The 13,998-nt window shown below is 38.4% G+C and overlaps 2 long non-coding RNA genes across 2 annotated transcripts; both read left to right on the forward strand.

Annotated features, from left to right (window-relative positions):
* The first annotated feature begins 495 nt into the window (after positions 1 to 495).
* LOC140836151 (uncharacterized) lies at positions 496 to 967 on the forward strand. Its single transcript, XR_012118986.1, has 3 exons — positions 496 to 538; positions 633 to 725; positions 893 to 967. It is a non-coding gene; the product is annotated as an uncharacterized lncRNA (long non-coding RNA).
* A 1,392-nt stretch (positions 968 to 2,359) lies between these two features.
* LOC140836152 (uncharacterized) lies at positions 2,360 to 2,973 on the forward strand. Its single transcript, XR_012118987.1, has 3 exons — positions 2,360 to 2,509; positions 2,583 to 2,690; positions 2,773 to 2,973. It is a non-coding gene; the product is annotated as an uncharacterized lncRNA (long non-coding RNA).
* Positions 2,974 to 13,998: the final 11,025 nt, after the last annotated feature.

Below are 13,998 nucleotides of genomic sequence, written 5' to 3' on the forward strand. Positions count from 1 at the left end.
TAAAAGTCTATACCAATTTCAACTTTAAAGAATTCAAAAAAATAAAATTGGAGACAGAAGCTTACTTAATTTATCCAAATAATAAATTAAGTTATCTCGCTCTATGATTTTGAAACCACACCTACACCTGTCTCGCCGTTGATTTTAAGTGCATTGCCAAGGCTACTTTCTCTTTCTGCACCCCGATACCATTAGTCTAAGATTTCGCTGTGAAGAGTTGCTTTAGACTCGAAATTCCTCCTTGAGTCTCATTTTAATCGAGACTGTATTATGTGTCAGTGTAGTAGTGCAGATCTTGTGCAAGTGTATATGTAGGGATTTGAATGGTTTTTTGGTAAAGTTGGAATCATTATTCGAGTGTGATTCCAAAGCTTCTTATTTGGTGCAGGTCTTGCAGGAATGTGAACTACTTCCAGCGCCTTTCGGTGTATGCTGATATGGGAAGTTCACAGGAACCTTGCTAACATACTTTGGCTATGGTCTTGCACGAGATGACTGGATTTCTTTTGTCATGACTCACATATCTGATAAATTCATTGTAAGAATCTTTTTTTGTTTTTTGAAAATAAGTCCACCATGAAGTATTTGACGAATTAAAAAAAATTGATATGTGTAATTGTTCACTTGACAAGGAAATAAGTGATCAACAGAAGGAATGAAGGAAGAAGAACATATACCCTCATCACCTTGCTTATTAGAGATATGCACGATTTGCTGAAGAAATAGTAGGTATATTTCAACATTTGTGACATCCAAGAAGTGACCGTTTCTTTCCTTTGCATTAATACTTGTAACATGGGTGGCTGTTTTTTTTTTCTAGCATGTGATATATATAATTGCATTTGCTGTTTTTTTTCAACATTTAATATCATTTGATTGTTCTTGAATGTAGGCAATTGAATTGTGTGACGATGATGATATCAATAGAGCTATTATTTGGAAAAAAGGGCGAGTGAATAACGAAGGGAATTTTGATGGCCAAGAGTTGCAAATAACATTAGAAAATATTGTGAGCAAACTATACATAAAAATCAATTATTTTATTTTAATGAAACTTTTTAAAGTAATTAATATTTTCAAGTGGATGACATGATGATTACATACAACAAAAGCGTGAGGGGAAATTTGAAATAAAAGGGACAAAAAAGGATATTCTCACGAAAGCACTCATTTCAGATGAACATGGTGGACGTGTGAGAGCTGTTGGAGGTCACATCACTCCAACAGTATATTTCAATGTTTGTAGAAGTTCGAAGACTGAGGAGGTTGACAGAGAGCTAATGATTGAGCAAAAGAAAGAGTTGATAGAGGCTAGAAAATTAATTCAAGAGCAAGATACACACATTCAAAAACTTGAAGCAATTGTCTACAAAAAGGGTGCATGGGACAGTGGGATTGATGACAAAGGAAGTTGCTCAGAAAAATTGCATCAAGTGAATGAATGTGAAATGAAAATCGACAAGTTTTTCCCTAGTTATGAAGATTTGAATGATGACGAAATGAAAGTTGTGGAAAAATCTGTTGCTTTAAAGGTATATAATTTGTTATGGTTATATAGTACTTAATTTTTTTTAACTAATGAGTTAGTACAATTCATTGAAATAAATATTTTTCTTTTAGGGGGAACCAGTTATTTTGACATTGGATTCTAGCACAAACATCGTTGCATATGGAACAGTTGTTGAGGTCAATGGAGCTAATAACTTGCTTCATGGTGTTCCATTACCTCAAACTTTCATGCGTGTATCCATTGATGAAGCAATGCAAAAATCAGCACTTTTTCCGGTTCCGATTCCCAAGTGATGCCATAAGAACAAATGTGGCTTGGCCAAATCATTTGATAATGCTAAGACAACAGGTACACATATGCTTATATTTCAAAGTAAATATCTGAAAATTCTCCAGTATTGCACCTATCTAACATTTTTACAATAAATTATCAGAATTGTCAAAGGAACTAAAATCTCAGTGTCGAAAGAAACCAGACGTTATCATCAAATTTGCCAAGAGCAGTGCACATGGTGTATTGTTATTGCAAGAGAGCCTTTGAAAATGGAAGGAAAATAACATTTCTTTTAGATCATGAAGTATTTGCAAATGATTATGAAGTTAACTTGCACTTTGAGGACATCAATCCTTTGTATCACTTGGAGCCAATTACAGGAAATTGTGTAGTTGTCTACATTTGGTAAGTCTTCGATTAACTTAAAAGTTTGTTTGTTCTTTTCTTATATTATTATATAAGATACATATAATTTGTTAGTTTAGTATATAGTGTAGTTTTGATTTTCTTTTACTTAAAATGACAGGCATCTTCTAAAAATATTGTGAAAGAAAAAAAGATTGAAAAATTCATATTTGTTAATCCACATAGTATCCCAAATTTGCAAATAAATACACACGACAAAACAGGTAAAACTGAAAGGTTGAACAAGAAGGCGAGTTCTTTAGTGGATAGGCTAAGTGGTGCAGCAATGGATCAATTGGTTTTGGTTCCAAGTTGTTTTGGGTAAGTAAGATCCTAATATAATTTTCAATTGTTTTTTTAGTGAATTGCATACGCTTATTATGTACGTGTGTAGTTTTCATTGGACTCTCACTGTCATCGAACCTTATAAGGAGATTGTTTATTTGGTGGATTCCCTAAGTCATCGCATTCGCGATGAGGATTGGAAATATGTTGTGGAAATGTGAGTACATATTTCATTTTAATGATGCATTTTATTTAATGAAAAAACACTCATATATCAACTATGTTCAATGTTAATTAAGGGCGTTGAGATTGTTTAACTCAACTAAGGGAAGGAAAGGAAGAAAGCATATACAATGGGAAGTCATAAAGGTATGTGTATTTCTCATTCGAGCTAATGTTTTAATGTGTATATTTGTCATTAACAATTTGACATTTTTTAACATAGGCTCCTAAGAAACCGGATGCAAACAATTTGGTTATTACGTGATGAGATTCATGAGGCAGATTATTGAAGAAGTTACAACTCTTGAGGGGGATTCACTACGATCGATAGTAATATTATTTTGCTTAACTAAAATAATTACAAGTTATCTAGCTACTTATCATTTTGAAAATTCATTAAGTTGTTTTTTTTACTTATATACTTTTTGTGTGTGTTAATAGTTCACAAAACGGAGTATTCTGTGGAAGAAATTGATGAGGTGCGCACCGAGCTAGCCGAATGCATACAGGATCATATTTATGAAATAGGCAGGACATGGGTTCATCTTATTTGAAAAAATACAGCTCATATTGAACGGATTAGAACATTATTGTTATACATTTTAACATGTTTACGGGTTGTTTCAGAAATAGTCATTTTGCACATTATTTAGCTTCTAAATTGGGTGAAATTTTTGTTTCTACTTTAAGATTTTTATAACATCTTTTCTGTGTATTTCAAAAGTGATTATTTTAGTTCTTCTTCTTGAGTTTCAATCTTAACGGTTTCTGGTTCACTCTCCACCTTAGACTGATAGCTACTTTCTGTTCCATTTGAACAGATTGAGCTCCATTGTCTTCTAGTCTATGCATGTCATGTTTTAGTATCTCCTGCTCATTGAAGATCACATCCCTGCTGGTGATTGCCTTAGTTGTTCCCTTTATCAAGACAATATCTGAACCCCTTCACTCCATCAGAATAACCCAAAAAAATACACCTCTTTGATCTATGCTCAAGTTTTCCTTCATTACCATGCACATATGTTGGGCATCCAAAAATTCTTAAGTTTGAGTAATTCACTGGACATATGTTGGGCATCCAAAAATTCTTAAGTTTGAGTAGTTCACCGGTTTTCCAGACCATATTTCTTCAGGTACCTTAAAATCCAAGGTTGTAGAAAGACATCTATTAATTAAGTAAACTGAAGTGGCAACTTCCCCTCAAAATTGCTTGCGCAAGTTATCATGGTTAATCATACATCGAACTCTTCAAGTATTGTTCGATTCATGTGTTCTGCAACACCGTTTTGTTGAGGCGTGTATCTCATAGTTTTTTGTCTTGCTATCCCTTGATCTTTACAAAATTATGTAAACTCGTGTGTAAGGTATTAAAGTCCATTATCAGTTCTTAGTCTCTTAATCCTCTTCCCAGTTTGGTTTTCTACTAAAGCTTCCATTGTTTGAAGCTTTTAAATGCCTCATTCTTTTGCTTTAATATGTAGACCCAAACCTTTCTAGAAAAATCATCAATTAAGGTTATAAAATATCTAGCTCCACCTAGTGTCTTCACCTTAGCTGGTCCCCAAATATCGGAATGAAATTAATCCAAAGTTCCCTTAGTGGTATGCTGTGCCAGACTGAACTTGACTCTAGTTTGTTTGCCGAAGATACAATGTTCACAAAAGTCTATTTTGTGCACAAGGTCAGAACCAAAGATCCCTTGTTTCTTTAATTCATCGATTCCCCTTTGACTAATGTGACCCAGCCTAAGATGCCACAGCTTTGTCATAACTTTTGACTGTTCTGAAACAAGACTGACTGTGGGAATAATTGTGCTGCTTTGCAAGACATAGAGACCTCCTTTCTTGATTCCTTCGTTATAACCAGAGCTCCTAAACTAACTTTTAGGACTCCTCCTTCAGCTTTTTATGTATAGCCTTTATTGTCCAGACATATGAGTGAGATCATATTTCTTTTAAGGCTTGGTACATATCGAACTTTTGTCAAAATTATACTGATTCCATAGTTCATGGTAATTTTGATGGAACCTATGCCCATTACTTTGCATTCGGTGTTTTTTCCCATAATCACTCGACCTCCATCACCTTCTTCAAGGTTTCAAACCATTCTCGATTTGGTGTCATATGGTATGAACACCCTGAGTCTAGTATCCCCTCAATCTCTTTCTATTCAGTGGACACAGCGAGTACTTCAGAACTTTCATATCCATCTGAAATAATGGCTTGATTAGTAGGTTCATCTTCTTTGCTTTTTATTTTCCTTTTCCAATCAGGACAATCCTTTTTGAAAATGTCCTTCTTTGTGGCAACAAAAGCACTTGAATTTTGTTTTTGATTTAGATCTACTTACCCTTTCTGTTTGTTGTTATGTTGCTCCCTTCTTTCTGATCTGCCCCTCATCACCAAACCTTACCAATCTACTTCATCTTTCACTAGTCTATCTTGGGTATCCTTAGCCTTCAAGGCTGTTAGGACTTCATCTAGAGTCATTGTTTCACGGGAAAACTTGATTGAATGGACGAAGATCGAGTATGATTTTGGTAGGGAGTTAAAAAGCAGAATTGCTTTGTCTTCGGTATCGATATTTATCCCAAGATTCTCCATTGCAATGATGATTTTATTTAACTCGTCAAGATTGTATTCTACAAAATTATCTTCGAGCATCTTGAATCGAATAGTTTGCCTTTTAGATGGATCCGGTTGTAAAGGGTGTTTTTCATATATAGCTGCTCCAATTTTAACCAATTTCCGGCTGCTGTAGATTCTTGATCAACCTCCCGTAAAACTCTATCACTGAGATGCAATATAATAATGTTGCAAGCTTGCTCGAGAATATCAGCTTTCTCATCGAAACTCATTGTCGATGGTAGACTCTTCTCCCCTTCAAGGTCTTTGACAACCTTCATTTGTACCAGAATTGCCTTCATCATCTTTCTCCTAATTGAGAAGTCAGTTTTTCCATCGAATCGTTCAATCTTGACTCAGGAGACTCCCATCCTTGACATTTTCGGACTTTCTGAAGCGATAGCTCTGATACCATTTTGTTGTGTATAATCTCAGTAGCTTCTTCTCATGTAATGTATAAGAACTCACCTACCATTAGGCATATGCTCTCAAGCGCATTCAATCAAGATTCAACAAGCAACACACGTATAAAGAAAAGCAAGAAACACGAACAACAAACACAAGAATTATAGTGGTTCGGCTTTCTTCGCCTACATCCACATGGAACTCAAAGCAAGATATTATTAGAATTTGCAGTAATAGAACGATACACAGAGGACGTGAAAGTAAAAGCAGGAAGAAGACTCTACAGGTCACGCTTCATGCTCATATATAAGCCTTATCCCTTTTTTAACTAACTTCTAATTACCTATCCTAACTAATTTGGATATTAGTCACCTAATTAGTTATTAGTGGCTCATTAATGAACACCTAAGAACGACTTCTGAATATGTTGATCTACTTTTCCTACATATTCTCATCAAAAATATATATTTTTTAATTTATACACTACAAAAAAATTAGGTGCCCAAACCATCATAAATAAAATATTTGCGATGATTTTTAAAACCGTCGCAAATATTAGCGACGATTTATAAAACGTCGCTGATTAGCGACGTTGATTAGCGATGGTTTAACAAAAAAACATCAATAATTAGCGATGATTTAAGCAAAACGTTGTTCATTAGCGACATTGCAAGGTAAGCGTTGGGACCTGTCGCTAATTAGCGATATTATTAAGAATTGTCGCTATAATTAACAACTTTTTTTCAAAAACTCATTGCTAATAGTGACAGTTTTATAGCCTTCGTCAATTTAACTCGGTGAAGATTTTTAAAACCGTCGCTATTGATGAGAAACCATCGCTATTAGCGACAGTTTCTCAAAAATATCGTCGCAACTTGTCTATAAATTTGGGCGTTTCGGTCCATTTTATCACACCTTTTCACCTATGTAATATATTTTTCTCTCTGAATAGATTTTATTGTTTACTTATTATCGGAAGATTTAATTGTTTCATATATTATTTATAAATTTGAAAATCATTAATTTTAGATGAGTTGAGTAGATTATTTATAAACTTGTATAAATAATTTTAATAACAAATTTTATTTTAAGAAATTATAAAACAACATTTTTTTTTATAAAAACAAAACAATTGGCGACAAAATATGAAAAAACCATCGCTACTTGAGAAAACCGCCGCTAATTAGCAACGGGTATTGACAAAACTGTCGCTAATTAGCGACAAGTTTTGAGAAACCGTCGCAATATTTAACGACGATGACTTTTGTAACGTACGGTACTTTTACTACTCAAAATTTGCGGAAAAATTAAAAATTTTCTTAAATAAAATGTGAACATTCAAAATTCGATAAAAGAAATATATTGTATGTCTCACAAGTTTTTGTAACAACGGCTTTGAAATTTAAGGTTTGACAAAAGTCTTAAATGTTTTCATAAAACTTAAAACATGGCGGTCCTCGGGTTTAGCCTCCTGCTCAGTCCAAGCCTGCTCCTTGGTCCCCACCTCCAGCCTCCTCGTAAACATCCTCACCTGCATCGATCAAGTCTAGTGAGTCTAAAAACTCAACACGTATAAATTGGAAGTAACAATTACAACATAATAAAATCACATACAACTTTAAAATAGAACATACATACTTAAAACCTGAACTTACATAACAAAACCTGAACATACGTACATACATACTTAGACGTGCCATCAACATAAACTTTTCTTAAACATGCTTGCATACTTGAACATACATAACTTCATCATTTTGCGTAGAGGTATGTTTCAAAGCAAGTGACCCATAACATAATCGTCTGATCAGACTAAACCACAGTACTAGGCTGACAGGGAAGATCCCATACCACATACATGAGATCACCGTTCATAATTTAACGGGCTGATTGGTCCCCGTTCATGATTTAACGTTTTCCAATCTCGATCTAAACCCGTTCATAATTTAACGGGGTGGGTTGGTCCCTGTTCATGATTTAACGTTTTCCAAACCCATACATGAATTGGTCACAAGAAATTTAGCATACCTCAAAAACTTGAAAACATTTTCTTGCACGTCAACATATTTACCTGGCGTTGAAGGATTCGTTGGATTTCGTTTAGGGCCGTTGCTACACATACTAGCATGAATTTAAATACTTAATTTGCATAACTTAGACGTAGGTACACATGCTCACCACCGAATTCCATAAATAACTTAAAGATATTCTAAAACACTCGTGACTTGACCTCATTTAAATCATAAACCCAGACATGGAACTCCCAAGCAAACAATCAATTTTTCCCAAAGTCATGAAGTACACGGACCCCGTACCTGGGTCCGTGTAGGTGCGCAAAAGAAATACCGAAAAGAAGTAAGGGCAAGGACCCCGTGCCAGGGTCCGTGTAGGGGTCCGTGTAAGGTCACAAAATTGATACCGTGAAAGAAAACAAAGGCACGGACCCCGTGCCGTAGTCCGTGTGGTGGTCCGTGTCGGCTTGCAAGAATGACACCAAGAAGAAAACGAAGGCACAGACCCCGTGCCGTGTCCGGGTCCGTGTACCTGCACGACTTGCAAACCCACGAAAATTCAATACATACAATGCTTATCATTCTAGACTCGATTGTACGGACCATGAACCGACACCCCGAGACCCATCCTAGTATGCCATAACATCGATTTTAAATCATACAAACACCCAAAGTAATGACGTCCACCCTATGACACATACAATTCAAAAACGTAGCAATCGACACCAAATCGTTTCCTACGACTTCTGATGAATTTGTGTGCCAATCGTCACTAATAGGTGACCAAAATTCCAACCCAACCTCATACTAAGCATACCTAGAAGCAGAAATGATCATCCGTCGTTCCCCAACGAAGCCTGCAACAAACAAACTTCAAGAACGCATCAATATCATAGTTTTCTGAAAAACACAGTTTGAGCAGTCCCACGAAAAACCTCATAACTCACTCAATATTTATCCAAATATTTTGAATTTACTGTCAAATCGGAGGTATCAAAATTTCTACAATTTTTGTGTTGAAAGTTTTCTTAGAATCACGAAATAAAAATCGCAATATTTAAAAAGACAGTAAAACGGTAATTTTAGATCTAAAAATGATTTCAAAAGTGATATAGACATAATTGCTCAAACTTCTACACATCACACATGTATTTTTACGCACAAATAACAATCCAACGCATAATATGACGAGATCGATGCAGAAATAACAATCCGGGACGACCGTGGCTCGATTTTTCTTGCACTAAAGCACATGAAAATTGCTGGAAAAGAGAAGAGGGGCGGCTGACTTCTAGATATGAACCCGAGGTTTGCATAGTCACAAATGAATAAAATCTGAATTGGAATAAGTGTGTGTGCGTGTGTGTTGAACGGTTTCAGTGTGGGTAAAAGTGTGTAAAACGTATGATTAGTTAATTAGGGAATTAAATGGCTTAATTACACAATTAAAAATACTAATTAGAAATGCTAATAAAAAGTCTAGTTAAAAAGTTAATCCTCCCTACAAGCCAAGTCCCTAATTTAAAATAAAACGCACACTTCCTAAACTTTAAAAGTTTTACAATCCTTAAAATCACTCAATTAAATAATTTAAGCTTTAAAATGCTAAAATGAATAAATTAATTAAAATGATCCAATCTTAACTTTAAAATAAAATACCGCATTTTAAATTGCCAAAATTGTCACCGGTCTTTTCCTCGATCCCGCCTCGAATAATCACCTAAAACATGAAACTCGAAAAACATTTTAACGTGCATCACATAGACATAATTAATTTAAAATATTGTATTTAAATAAATCATGCACCACTAAGAATCATTTAAAATTAAATAAATGTTTTAATAATTAAATAAATGCATGGGTTAAATGGGTACTGAATTTGGGCACTACAGTTCCTCCCCCACTTATAAAAATTTCGTCCTCGAAATTAAATCTTACCAAACAACTCCGGGTATGGAATCCTCATGCCCGCTTCTAACTCCCAAGTGGCTTCCTCCACGGATTGGTTTAGCCACCGGACTTTAACCAACTTGTTCACTTTGTTCCGAAGTCTCCGCTCCTGTATGTCTAGGATTTGGACAGGTCTATCCTCATATGACAGATCTGGAGCCAACTGCAACGGCTCGTAGCTCAGAACATGCGAGGGGTTAGCTAGATACTTCCTCAACATCGAGACGTGGAACACATTGTGTACCCCGACCAGATTCGGCGGAAGGGCAACACGATAGGCTAGTGTCCCAACTCTATCCAGAATTTCAAACGGTCCAACAAACCTCGGACTGAGCTTGCCTCTCTTTCAAAATCTCTCAACACCCTACATGGGTGCTATCTTCACGAAAACGTGGTCACCTACGGCAAACTCTAGATCTCTTCTTCTCTTATCAGCATAGCTCTTTTGACGACACTGGGCGGTCTTCATTCTGTCCCAAATCCTGACCACCACATCCACAGTCTGCTGAACTATCTCCGGACCAAGTTATGCTCTTTCCCCAACCTCATCCCAATGAATTGGTGATCTGCACTTCCTTCCATACAATGCCTCGTAGGGAGCCATACCTATAGATGATTGGAAACTGTTGTTGTAGGTAAAATCCACTAGAGGTATCTTCGATTCCCAAGTCCCCTGAAAATCGATCATATAGGTTCGCAATAGATCCTCCAAAATTTGAATCACTCGCTTAGACTGGCCATCTATCTGCGGACGAAAAGCGGTACTGAAAAGCAACTTCGTCCCTATGGCTGCATGTAAGCTCTTCCAAAAGGACGATGTAAATCTCGGGTCCCTGTCGGACACGATTGAAACTGGGATCCCGTGCAATCGAACTATCTCCCTGATATAGAGCTCCACATACTGCGTCATGGAGAAGGTCGTCTTCACTGGCAAAAAGTGCGCTGACTTAGTGAGTCGATCCACTATAACACAAATAGAATTCGATCCTCTGACTGACCTCGGCAACCCAACCACAAAGTCCATTGTAATATTCTTCCATTTGCACTCTGGGATGGGGACTGGATTAAGCATTCCTGGTGGCCTCTGATGCTCTGCCTTCACCTGCTGACAAGTGAGGAATGCAGACACGAATCTGCGGATGTCTCTCTTCATCCCTGGCCACCAATACAAAACCTGCAAGTCTTTGTACATTTTGGTCCCTCCTGGGTAAATGGAATACGGAGATGCATGTGCCTCTGTCAGAATATCCTTCTCTGATCGAATCAACACTAGGCACCCACATTCTACCTTTGTATCTCACCAAACCATCTGACACTATGTAGAGTACACTGTCCTTGGCTTCATCCTTCAGCCTCTATTTCTGCAACTGCTCGTATGAAGGCTGGCCCCAGGAATACGGTCTAGCAGGGAAGATTGACCTATCAGATTAGACAGCCTTGGAACTCTGCCCATGCGATAAACTTCTAAATCAAACCCCTGAATCTCAGACTGAAGAGGTCTCTGTACTGACAACTGTGCTACAACTACCACTTTCCTGCTCAAGGAGTCTGCGACAACATTAGCCTTTTCCGGATGGTAGCTAATCTCGCATTCGTAGTCTTTCACCAACTCTAACCACCGTCTCTGTCTCATGTTCAGTTCCTTCTGCGTGAAGAAATACTTGAGACACTTGTGATCGATAAATATCTGACACTTCTCGCAATACAAGTAGTGTCTCCAAATCTTCAACGCAAAGACAACAACGGCTAGCTCAAGATCATGTGTCGGGTATTTCTTCTCGTGCACTTTCAACTTCCTGGAAGCATAGGCTATTACCCGACCCTGCTACATCAGAACTGCGTCTAACCCGAGCTTAGATGCATCGGTATATAGCACAAAATCACATTGCCCTGTTGGCATGGCCAACACTGGTGCTGAAATAAGAGTTTGCTTCAAAGTATCGAAGCTCTTCTGGCACTCGCCACTCCACAAGAACTTAGCATTCTTCTTGGTCAGTGAAGTGAGTGGCACTGTTATGGACGAAAACCCCTGAATAAATTTACGGTAGTAATCGGCTAAACCCAGAAAACTACGTATCTCTGATGCATTCTTCGGTTCAACTCAATCTCTAACTGCTGCCTCCTTGGCTAGATCCATTTCAATCCCATTGCTAGATATAATATGACCCAAAAACGCCACATTCTCCAACCAAAACTTGCCCTTACTGAACTTTGCAAATAACTTGCGACTCTGCAAGGTCTGCAAAACTGTCTTCAAGTGCTGACTATGTTCCTCATGACTCTTCGAGTAAATAAGAATATCGTCAATGAACACTATGACGAATTGGTCTAAGTAGGGCTGAAATACTCGGTTCATCAAGTCCATGAAAATTAATGGAGCGTTCGTCAGTCCGAATGGCATCACTAAGAACTCGTAATGCCCATACCTGGTCCTGAAGGCTGTCTATGCACATTTGCATCTTTCACCTTCAGCTGGTGATAACCTGATCAAAGATCTATCTTAGAGAACACCGTGGCTCCCTGCAACTGATCAAACAAGTCTTCGATCCTATGAAGTAGGTACTTGTTCTTTATCGTTACCTTGTTCAACTCTCGGTAATGGATGCACAGCCTCATACTCCCATCCTTCTTCTTTACAAAAACTACTGGTGCGCCCCACTGTGAGAAACTGGGACGAATGAATTCCTTGTCGAGAAGCTCCTGAATCTGTTGCTCGAGTTCTAACATCTCAGCTGGAGCTAATCGGTACGGTGCCTTAAAGATTGGCGCTGTGTCTGGCATTAGCTCAATTGCGAACTCCACCTCTCTCTCTTTGGTGGAAGACATGTGACGTCGTCAGGAAAGACGTCTGGGAAGTCTCTAACTACTGGCACATCTGATACCGACGGAGTGGGCAGGTCAGGTGCAGAAATAACGCTGGCCAAGAAGGCCTGACACCCCTTAGAAATAAGTCTCTGAGCCTGTATGCAAGAGATCATGCGAGAGAAACTTCTCCATCTGGCTGGTTCAAACAGAAACTACTCCATGCCCACCGGCCTAACCAAAACGGATCTCTTCTGAAAATCGAATCAAGACTCTGTTCCTCGTCGCCAGTCCATTCCCAGAATGATATCAAACTCTGGCATTGGTAAGACGATCAAGTCGGCATACACTAGGTGGCCGTGTAATTCCAGATCGATGTCTCTGACCACACTAGTAGCTGATAATTCTTCCCCGGATGAGACTGTCACTGAATAATTCAGAGTCCAATGGTATTTATATCCAAGTGGCTAGCAAACGTTTCTGAAATAAATGAATGGGTGGCTCCTAAATCTATCAAGGCCTGAGTGGCTATTCTCTTAATAAAAATATTTCCTGAGAGACGTTGGCACAACACAAACTTATATCCCAATTTACTAACATTAACCTTAAACATAGAAGAAATCAATACTCCAAGTTACTCAAAATATCGCTAGCACATTAATAATCCCAAATAAACTTCCACATGCAAGGCAAAATTATACAGGGCTTAGGTAGAAAAGTTTACCAGTCAGTAAAGTCGTGTCTGGGTTCGCCTATTGTGCATGCATGGCGAACTGGGCATTCTTTCAGCATGTGGTCAGTAGCTCCACATTTAAAACATTTGCGTGACCCATATAAGCACTGCCCCGGATGCTGGCGGTTGCACTTAGAGCATACCGGGAAATTTCCGGGCTTCTGAGGCGCCCCTGCTGCTGAATCGGACCCTTGCCACTTGGCGGTCCCTGATAAGGCTTCTTCCCCGAAGGCCCCTGATACGGTTTCTTAAACTGGGGTCTCTGATGCTGCTGCTGGTGGTGTTGCGGTGGTGCCTAATAGGGCCTCTTGCCCTGCCTATCCAACTCGATATCCCTCTGAACCTGATCTGCCGCCAATGCTCTAGATACGGCGATTGCATAAGTAGTAGGACCAGCAACTCGGACATCACGGCGCAAGATCGGCCGCAATCCATCCATTAAATGCCTCAGCTTACTCTGGGCATCATTAGCTATCAGGGGTACAAAGTGACACCCCCTCTCAAATTTCTTGACAAAGTCTGCCACGCTACTGTCCCCCTGCCGCAGCGACATGAATTCCCTGGTTAGACGGGAACGTACTTCTTCAGTGAAGTACTTAGAGTAGAAAACCTCCTTGAAACCATTCCAAGGCAACACTTGCAAGTTGACTGCCACTGACACACTCTCCCACCATAGTCTGGCGTCCCCTGTCAGAAAGAACGTGGCACACCTGACCCTATCTACATCGGTCAGTTCCATAAAATCAAATATTACCTCGATGGACTTAATCCATCCAT

This window comes from Primulina eburnea, chromosome 7 (assembly GCF_022965805.1).
Source record: "Primulina eburnea isolate SZY01 chromosome 7, ASM2296580v1, whole genome shotgun sequence".
NCBI lineage: Eukaryota > Viridiplantae > Streptophyta > Magnoliopsida > Lamiales > Gesneriaceae > Primulina > Primulina eburnea.